The sequence below is a fragment of the Rhinatrema bivittatum genome, chromosome 2, assembly GCF_901001135.1.
Source record: "Rhinatrema bivittatum chromosome 2, aRhiBiv1.1, whole genome shotgun sequence".
Taxonomy (NCBI): domain Eukaryota; kingdom Metazoa; phylum Chordata; class Amphibia; order Gymnophiona; family Rhinatrematidae; genus Rhinatrema; species Rhinatrema bivittatum.
The window spans coordinates 281959059-281969631 of record NC_042616.1 but is presented as its reverse complement, the minus strand read 5'-3'; the positions used below and the strand labels follow the sequence as shown (position 1 = coordinate 281969631).

Sequence of the window (10573 nt, the reverse complement as noted above, 5' to 3'; positions counted from 1 at the left end):
ACAATGTGGCATGCACTTAGGGTAGAGAAATTGGCCTTTAAGGCTCAGGCAAAGCTACAGGCTAGCTTCTACTTATAGCATGCTGTGGTGTGCCAGCCAGATCTGCAGGTGGCTGTACTGTTTTACAGGCCCTTTACTCAGTCCCTACCAGTTTTTTCCAGTGTTTAAGTGCATTTCTTTGTGTGGCATCTTTTTCTTTCCCTCAATTTTTTTAACCCCTCCAAATATTACTCCATCCCTGCCCTGCTTATGTAGACCTGCTGTACACATTACTTTGACCTTTCTTCCATAGTCATCACCCCTTACACTACACCCATGCATACACATTCCTCTTCTTATCCATCCATGCATTCGCTTTCAGAACCAGATCATTTACTTCCTCATTTTCAGTTCATTCCCAACCGTTCATCTAACACACACACCATGCATAGCACAAACAGCTAAAAAAAAAAAAAAAATACTGATGAAGGATATTCATTTTTTTTTTGTGAGAATATTTTTCTTTTTTTTTTTTTTTTAATAAGGCATGGGTAGAAAGGGAAACGAAAGAGGTCCTTCATGGTTCCTTTCCTGCTGCTATCAGGGCAATTTATGAGCACTTCTTTCCTGATTTCTCTCCTTCTTTCTCCAGCCAAACACAGGAACTTGTTATGAATGACTCTTACAGTAAGAGTTTAGTAGCAGAATTCATTTCCTTTCTCACACTGAGTTTGAACTTGTTTTAAATTAAGAGATCCACTTGTGTCCCATGAATAGAGTGTTTCTAGGGACTGAATGTAACTTCTGAAATGTATTTATGCAGCTCGTTCCTGGAGTAGCTTATTTAGGAATAATGTATGTGAAGGCCCATACTCATTATATTTAGTTCCTATTGGTTGGGTTATTGGCAGATGGACCTTCACGATGTATCAGCTCTCTCAGAATATCTCCATTTTCTCACATTAATCTTGAATACATATGTGGCTGTTTCCTGGGGAGAACTCAGAAAATCAATATCATAAATGAAATACCATTGGCATACTCTTCTCATTCCAGTTACTGCCTGAACGAGGAGGTATAATGTACCCATAAATAATGTTTAGCTTCAATCTTGTTTTACAATCATTCCAAACAGATGAGCAATTTTTGAAAAGCAACCATAGAAGGTGAACAGTTGCTTCATCATCAAAAACACAAAAATGAAACATTTCAATATTTATTGCAATACATTACAAACATATGGGGTGATCCAATAGATACGCCTTGTTTCTCTCTGGCACTGGCCTTCAAAAATAAAGGTGTAAAAGGGCCTAGATTTTATTACAGTGTAACTCTGAATATGTAATAGTTCTATCTTACTATAAATGTGCATTGAAACTAAAACCTTGTGCCTTCCCATAAACCTTGGAACTGGGTCTTCTGCAAAATAGCAACAGCTTGTTGTTATTGTTTTTATTCATTTAATGCTTTATTCGTTTAACTTTTCTTGTCTTTAAAAATGAAATTTCAGGAATATATTATGGATATATATTTCAAAGTACCCTGTTCTATATGTTCTAATCCATCAAAGAAATAGTAAAACAATACTGAAAGCATACTAAACTGTTGGAAACATCTTATAATGGTTTCTTCTTATATGCACAAGGGGCATTAAACAATGTGCATACCTCCAAAATTCAGTATATCAAGAATATATTTAACACTCACGATTTACTTTTTGAGATGAAAATAAAAAATCCAATCTTGCACTATATATTTTTTGTAAATATATATTTTTTGTAAACCGTTGTGATGGCTCTACCGAATGACGGTATATAAAACTCCACAAATAAATAAATAAATACATACAATTTTTTAAAAAGACACAAAAGAAGAAAGTTATACCCAAGCATCAAAGCTTGCCACTGAGGTGTGCTCATACATGCAGACATCTGTTTCTGACTTTTACAACAAAAGTGATATCAGCAGTCAAGTTTAATTAATCACACACATTAGCTCCATGTATTTGTGTTTAATTTCAATGAACATAATACTTCAGTTCTTCCTAATACACCCAAATATGTGAAAACATTCTCTTGAATTAAAAATTATTTTACAAGCTTGCTGTTGCACTCGGGGGTGGACCCTTGTCCTGGGACAGTGAAGGAATGCCTCCTGAAAGGGAACAGGAGGAAACTGCCCCCAGGGGGCAGAGCACTGGAGGAGACAGAGGCTGTGAAGAGCTTTACCACTGGAAGCCCGAGGTGCCCCCGGGAGGAGCCCGTAGGGACCCAGGCCACTTGGACTTAGGTGGGCCTCACAGGGTCTCCTGAGAGAATGGAAGTCCGGCGTGCCCACGGACACAGGGGGAGCGCGATCGTTTCCAAGTTGGAGGCTGGTTGGAACAGAGTTGGTGATGACAAGGTGAGGAACAGAGCCAGAATCTGGAGACAAGGTCAGGCGGGCAAAGGTCAAGATCCAGAGGTCAGTCTGAAGAATAGTCAGTAAAGCAGGGGTCAGGTACCGGAGGTCAAACCACGTCAAAGGCAGGCTGAGATCTTGAGGCAGGCGGCAGGCAGGCAGGCAGGTCAGGAACAAGCTGAGGTCAGTACCAGTAAGACAATCTGAGGATACTACCTGGGTAGATAGACAGACGAACATAGGAACAAGCAGGACGCAGGAACTAGGATGCAGGAACAAGTCAGGAACAGAACTGGAACAGAAGGATCCTGGAATGAGACTAGGAACAGGCAAGAGCAGGAACAAATGCAGAGGCAATCTTAGAACAAACCGACCCGATTGCCAAGGCAAGGAAGCAGAGACAGGAACTTCCTTATATCGAGGGATCAATCAGGGCGCGCCGCGGAGCTAAGACCCACCCTTGGCCCTACATGAGTCCGGGCGGTACACATGTGCGCGCATAGTGGCGTGGCTAACATGGCAGAGGATGCCGAGCCTCAGCGTGAGGCCTGATGCGCAGTGGAAGGCCCGGCAACTGCCGCCGCGGGATGCCGGGGCCTGGCATGCTGGCAACTACCATGAGGGAGGTTGTCCCGGGACCCGCTGTGGAACCATGAAGGTGAGCGGGGCGTGTAACACTTGTCCCTGATATCGCCAATGTTTCCCTTGAAAAGAAAAGTATCCATGTCTGTTTGTAAAATAATTTTTTATTTAAGAGAACATTCTCACTTTTTTGGGCGTATTAAGATAAACTGATGTATTTTCATTTAAAAAAAAAATAAATTTGAAATGAGAGCTGTCTCTCTCTCTAGAGGGTCCTGAAAGAAAAATGTATTTATTAATTAAGATTTATAAATCGCCTGTTTCCAATGTAACTTCAGACAGCATACAACATAAATTACATCATTTAAAATAAATATGTGAAAGAATTATAAAATATAATAAAGTAGGTAATACAATCTAAAATACAATAAAATAATACAATAATACATCATCACCTTAGTCCTGAGAATAAAGCCTATAGTTATGGTCAGCATATAAAATACATACAATACTGATTACTTGGCAAACAACCAAGTTTTGCACATTTTCTAAATAGTAGATAATCCCTCATCAACCTTATTTGTCTACTAACTGGATTCTAAAGAGTAGGAGAGGATTAGAAAAAGCCATATTTCCTGGATTTTTCATTTTTCACTCTAGGAAACATTAGGAGTGAAAGAAAAACATCCTGAAAAGATTGCAAAGATCATGTCAGAGTACAGAAATTCAGTTTGTATATTGATGGCCAGAATTAAAGATTGCCTTATTTATTAGCAAAAATACTTCAAAAATGAAGTGAAGACTTTTCAGAGTTGGGAGTGACATGATTACGCAGCTTCAAACTAAGGGGGGTTATTTTCCAACTCGTGTTATGGCCTTTTCGCAAGCGTTAAGGCGTTTTCGCGTGCAAAAACACCTTAATGCGTGGGAAAAGCACCATAATGCATGGTGTGATACTAATTTGGAAAAGGGGGAGGAGTTAGGGGCGGGATGTCTGTCAAAGTGGGCTGGCTTCACAGTTTACGAAGCAATATCGCACAGTTTTATCACCGGAAATAACTACACCTTTTTTCATTGGCATTAAGCTCTCTCTCTCTCTCTCTCTCAGAATTGCAACAATTGTGGTATTGCACTCTGTAGTAATACCTATGCAAAGCAATGTGTGCTATTACCATGAAACATGCCCCTCTTCCTATTGCATGTGATAGTTTGATGAATCTAGCCCTAAGTTTTCTTAGGAAAGATATAAGCAGAAAATACATATGTTCTGGAAGTGCCAAAATGAATAGTATGGGATTACACACCCAGTTCACTTTCCAAAATCACTCACAATCTTTTCACTTCCCATTTTATTCATTGCAGTTGACCATCAAATCATAGAGCAATAGGAACAAAATCCATATTTAGCTGCTCATTCAAAACAATTCTGTTTTCTATTGATTCAAAACCAGCCTGTTTCTGCTCATCTATTCCTGTTCAAATGTAAGGCAAGCAGAGAGCTATTTTATTTTATTGATATGATCATTACCTACCTAATTCACAGCAAATTTGGATATCATGGGATTATAACATATAATGTTCATTTTTTATCATTTGTTTTTATTTTTTTGTTTTTTCTGTCATGTTTTAGTATGCATTACATTTTTTTAGAGCACGCTAACACTGATTTAGCATGCACTAAAGTATTAATGGATACTAGTTAAAGTGAAATAGAAATTAAAGCTAATCTTTACTTTCAAAAGCAAACAAAGGATAAAAACAAATAACCAGCAAATTCTTAGCCTACTCAAGGTTCCTTCATAGCTCATCTATTGGTGCCACCAGTGAGATTTATATTACAGGGTTAGCTCCGCCCCCTTAATGCTGCTTTTTAAACACAGCTGTCATTGCTGTACGTGCCCCTTGTGGATACAGCCCTGACCCGCTGTGCTGGTAGGTCTTTACGGTCTTTTGTTCACCCCTTTTCTCTTTCTTAGCTGGGTGTTTGCCTTGACTTTTGTTCGCAATGTTGTTTTCTGTTTTTTTATGCTTTATTTCCTGCAGGTATTCCTGTTGCTACAGTGAAAAAAAAACTTTTCTTGAGTATTTTCGCCTGGCCGGGGCTCCTGCTATTCCTGTTACCTTGTGCAGCCAGTTAGGAGGCAACTTGACGCATGACTTCCCTTAGTTCTTCTGGTATGTTTACCTGCATCTCTCTGAATTACTGCTGGTTCACTTTTATCTTACATTTTTTCTTTGGGTTTGACACTCTCTTGTCCCATTGTTTACCCAGAGGGACCACTCAAAGGCACCACCATTGTAATATGCAGCCCTAAATAGCATTTCCTCTGCACGGTATGTATGCCTTGTCTTTCTATCTGCTCCATTGTGCATTTTGTTTTACTTTTGCTTTTCAGTTGTTCACCTACTTTTTTCCCTCCCCTTTTTCAACAGTGTATGAAGCATATCTTATCGAAGACTACCGGGATGCAGTGCAACTAGGTAGCTATCCTACATGTACCTGTGGGAGGTCTGACTGGCCCTCCCCTCCTGCCCATTCTTTTCCTTCTTCCTTCCCCCTTTCCCTCCCTTTCTTACCCTACCCTCCCCTTCTTCCCTTCTTCCCTTCCCCACCACCCCTTCCCCCCTCTCTTGTTTTCCTTTCACACTGCTTTGATATTTGCAGCTCAGTTCTGTGCTCCTTTTGTCAACTGTACTATGGACATTTTTCAGTTCGTTTTTATTATTTTTCACTGCTATTTTTCAGTTTTTTACTAATGTATTAGTTTCTTTACTTTTATTGGTTTTATCATACAGTGTGCCTTATTAAAAACACTAAAAACATTAATATAATAAAACCATTATATTTGCCTTACTTAGGCTCCCCACCCCATTCCTTCCCTTCCTCTTGTATTGTTTCTCTGTTTGTTCCTTTCAGGCCTGCTTCCAGTTGATCACCATCATCACTCTTGTGTAGACAGTCCTTTACTGTTTCATTTTATCAATTTTTATTTTTTGTTTTATTTACATAAATGATTTGTTTTAGGCAGCTTGTTCTGCCAATTTGGTGTTTTGCTCTGTATTTTTGGTTGCTTTGTTATAGGTCCTTATCATACTCCCATTGAACATTTAATTGTTGTTATATGTTGGCAGTTAAGCTCTTGGGATTCTGTCCCTCCCAACGCAGCCCTTGTGGCTAATGTAACCCCAATATTTAAAAAGGGCTCCAGGGGTGATGCGGGAAACTACAGACCAGTTAGCCTGACTTCAGTGCTAGGAAAGATAGTGGAAAGTGTTCTAAATATCAAAATCACAGAACATATAGAAAGACATGGTTTAATGGAACAAAGTCATCATGGCTTTACCCAAGGCAAGTCTTGCCTCACAAATCTGCTTCACTTTTTTGAAGGAGTTAATAAACATGTAGATAAAGGTGAACCGGTAGATGTAGTGTATTTGGATTTTCAGAAGGCGTTTGACAAAGTTCCTCATGAGAGGCTTCTAGGAAAAGTAAAAAGTCATGGGATAGGTGGCGATGTCCTTTCGTGGATTACAAACTGTTTAAAAGACAGGAAACAGAGAGTAGGATTAAATGGACAATTTTCTCAGTGGAAGGGAGTGGGCAGTGCAGTGCCTTAGGGATCTGTATTGGGACCCTTACTTTTCAATATATGTATAAATGATCTGGAAAGAAATACGAGTGAGGTAATCAAATTTGCAGATGATTCAAAATTGTTCAGAGTAGTTAAATCACAAGCAGATTGAGATAAATTGCAGGAAGACCTTGTGAGACTGGAAAATTGGGCATCTAAATGGCAGATGAAATTTAATGTGGATAAGTGCAAGGTGATGCATATAGGAAAAAATAACCCATGCTATAGTTACACAATGTTAGGTTCCATATTAGGAGCTATCACCCAAGTAAGAGATCTAGGCGTCATAGTGGTTAACACATTGAAATTGTCGGTTCAGTGTGCTGAGGCAGTCAAAAAAGCAAACAGAATGTTGGGAATTATTAGAAAGGGAATGGTTAATAAAACGGAAAATGTCATAATGCCTCTATATCGCTCCATGATGAGATCGCACCTTGAATACTGTGTACAATTCTGGTTGCCGCATCTCAAAAAAAGATGATGGAGAAGGTACAGAGAAGGGCGACCAAAATGATAAAGGGGATGATGGAACAGCTCCCCTGTGAGGAAAGATTAAAGAGGTTAGGACTGTACAGTTTGGAAAAAAAAGACGACTGAGGGAGGATATGACAGAGGTGTTTAAAATCATGAGAGGTCTAGAACGGGTAAATCTGAAATGGTTATTTACTCTTTTTATGATAATAGAAGAACTAGGGGGCACTGCATGAAGCTAGCATGTGGCACATTTAAAACTAATCGGAGAAAAGTTCTTTTTCACTCAATGAACAATTAAACTCTGGAATTTGCTGCCAGGGGATGTGGTTAGTTCAGTTAGTGTAGCAGGGTTTAAAAAAAGGATTGGATAACTTCTTGGAGGTGAAGTCCCTTACCTGCTATTAATTAAGTTGACTTAGAAAATAAGAACATAAGAACATAAGAAATTGCCATGCTGGGTCAGACCAAGGGTCCATCAAGCCCAGCATCCTCTTTCCAACAGAGGCCAAACCAGGCCACAAGAACCTGGCAATTTCCCAAACACTAAGAAGATCCCATGCTACTGATGCAATTAATAGCAGTATCTATTCCCTAAGTAAACTTGATTAATAGCCGTTAATGGACTTCTCCTCCAAGAATTTATCCAAACCTTTTTTGAACCCAGCTCCATTAACTGTTCTAACCACATCCTCTGGCAACAAATTCCAAAGCTTTATTGTGCGTTGAGTGAAAAAGAATTTTTTCCGATTAGTCTTAAATGTGCTACTTGCTAACTTTATGGAATGCCCCCTAGTCCTTCTATTCTTTGAAAGTGTAAATAACCAATTCACATCTACTCATTCAAGACCTCTCATGATCTTAAAGACCTCTATCATATCCCCCCTCAGCCGTCTCTTCTCCAAGCTGAACGGTCCTAACCTCTTTAGTCTTTCCTCATAGGGGACCTGTTCCATTCCCTTTATCATTTTGGTTGCCCTTCTCTGAACCTTCTCCCTCGCAACTATATCTTTTTTTAGATGCGGTGACCAGAATTGTACACAGTATTCAAGGTGCGGTCTCTCCATGGAGCAATATAGAGGCATTATGACATTTTCCGTTTTATTAACCATTCCCTTCCTAATAATTCATAACATTCTGTTTGCTTTTTTGACTGCTGCAGCACACTGAGCTGACAATTTTAAAGTATTATCCACTATGATGCCTAGATCTTTTTCCAGGGTGGTAGTTCCTAATATGGAACCTAACATCGTGTAACTACAGCAAGCGTTATTTTTCTCTTTATGCGACACCTTGCACTTGTCCACATTTAATTTCATCTGCCATTTGGATGCCCAATCTTAAAGTCTTGCAAGGTCCTCCTATAATGTATCACAATCTGCTTGTGATTTAACTACTCTGAATAATTTTGTATCATCCGCAAATTTGATAACCTCACTTGTCGTATTCCTTTCCAGATCATTTATAAATATATTGAAAAGCACTGGTCCAAGTACAGATCCCTGAGGCACTCCACTGTTTACTCTTTTCCACTGAGAAAATTGACCATTTAATCCTACTCTCTGTTTCCTGTCTTTTAACCAGTTTGTAATTCACGAAAGGACATTGCCTCCGATCCCATCGCCTCTGATCCCATGTCTTTTTCTTAGAAGTCTCTCATGAGACCACTGCTATTACTAGCAACAGTAACATGGGATTTACTTAATTTTTGGGTACTTGCCAGGTTCTTATGGCCTGGATTGGCCGCTGTTGGAGACAGGATGCTGGACTTGATGGACCCTTGGTCTGACTCATTATGCCATGTTCTTATGTTCTCTGTGTGAGAGACTCCTCTGGAAATCTCCTCTCCTGATGATGGCATCTAAATTCCCTTGTACCTGAAGAATTTAGTTGACTGGCAAATATAAAAGCCAGTCTTCCACAGTCAAGCAAAAATAAGGAAGGGTAGATGAAAACTTCCTTCAACATAAATTCCAAAAAGGAGGAAATAGTTCCTAAAAACTGGGGAAAAATCACCCTTTCTACCTTTAAGCAATAAAGTTCAAAGATCTTCTTTCCCAAAAATAAGAGGGAAAAAACAAGATCTTGAACACCACCTTCCTGCCTCCTAAAAGTTCAACTAAAAATCCATACCCTAAGATGGTGTCTCTAGATTTTATAGAACCAGGACATTATCAATACAGCAGTTCATATGGGGGACCTGTAAACCTCTAGGGATACTTCCCTTCTAACTACATAGATGGAATATTCCTCTTTGTAGAGTTCAAGTGGACTCTGCATAGGAATTTTCATTTATCATTTCATTTAATTGTTATAAACTGCCATACCAAGCACAAACCTGCCCATGATGGTATACAATAATTTATGCCTATTCACAACTTTCACTCTTTTTGCTTTGTAAAATACTAACTTCAGACAAAAAAAAGAGATGCAATAAAGCTTTAGTGATTAGGGAGATAATGTTTTTGCATCTAAAATCCCAATTAGATACATTAAAATTGTTATTGCCCTTTAACGAATAGATGTCTTCAAATGTTAATAGCATAGCACTGAGAGATCTCTACCACACTGTAGTACTACATTGACAAATATAATTATATTGGGATATTTATTAGTCAGTGACTTCAAAATCCCAGCAGACACTTGTGAGGTTCTTGTAGAACAAGAGAAAAGTTGCAAGACAAGTTACAATTAAAAGTCAGAAATGATAAGATGTTTAAGCTGTTGTGTGAAGGAAAATTAACATTATTAAACTAAAGATTCAATTTTAGATTTTGGAATAGGATTAAAACAAGCACAACAGGAAACAAAGCATGCATGTCTTAAATGAACACACAGAAGTGTGAAATTTCAAAACACATAAAGAACATTCATTCGTTAAATTGCTTAATGCCATCCAAATATTTAATACACTGCCAATAAATATGTATGCATGGTAGAATTATCTTTTTTAATTCCATGGGTTTTTAGTACTCATAAAAGCAAGAGACCGATAGCATTGACTGGAGTCTACAGCAAAATAGCAGGCAGTGTGAAGGCTTCCTGCTCTGTTTTGATAATGCATCTTATTCCTGACCTGTAATGATACCCGCTATGTTCAAAACTAATAAAAAAAAAAAAAAAAGAACATTCTTTGCAATACTTCTACCTCCAAATAAAAGTGTGAGTCTTGAATACATCAAAGGTCAATGTGGACTCTAATTTGTGGCAAAGAGTTATGAGTTTCCTCCGAGTTTCATAAATCTAATACTGAAGAACCACTGTGCCTGTATTTCGGAGTAAATCTAAGCAAGAGCTACACATACACACATGTATACAATTTATCTGTATATAGATAGATAGATAGATAGATAGATAAATATATATGCAAGTACATTTTCATGCAGTTTTATGTGCTCGTAGTAACTTGAGTGATAGTGGCTTGTAAGAAACCAGAAGGAATAAGGAGGCAGACTCTGGCTTTACAGTGAAAAACAAAGTGCAAAGCAAAACAAACAAATGATGCAGCT

The 10573-nt window shown here is 38.5% G+C and overlaps 1 long non-coding RNA gene across 1 annotated transcript; it reads left to right on the top strand.

Moving 5' to 3' along the window:
- Positions 1-5019: 5019 nt before the first annotated feature.
- On the top strand, positions 5020-5449 carry LOC115086110. The gene is made up of 3 exons (XR_003855081.1): positions 5020-5136; positions 5234-5295; positions 5395-5449. It is a non-coding gene; the product is annotated as an uncharacterized LOC115086110 (long non-coding RNA).
- The last annotated feature ends 5124 nt before the right edge of the window (positions 5450-10573 follow it).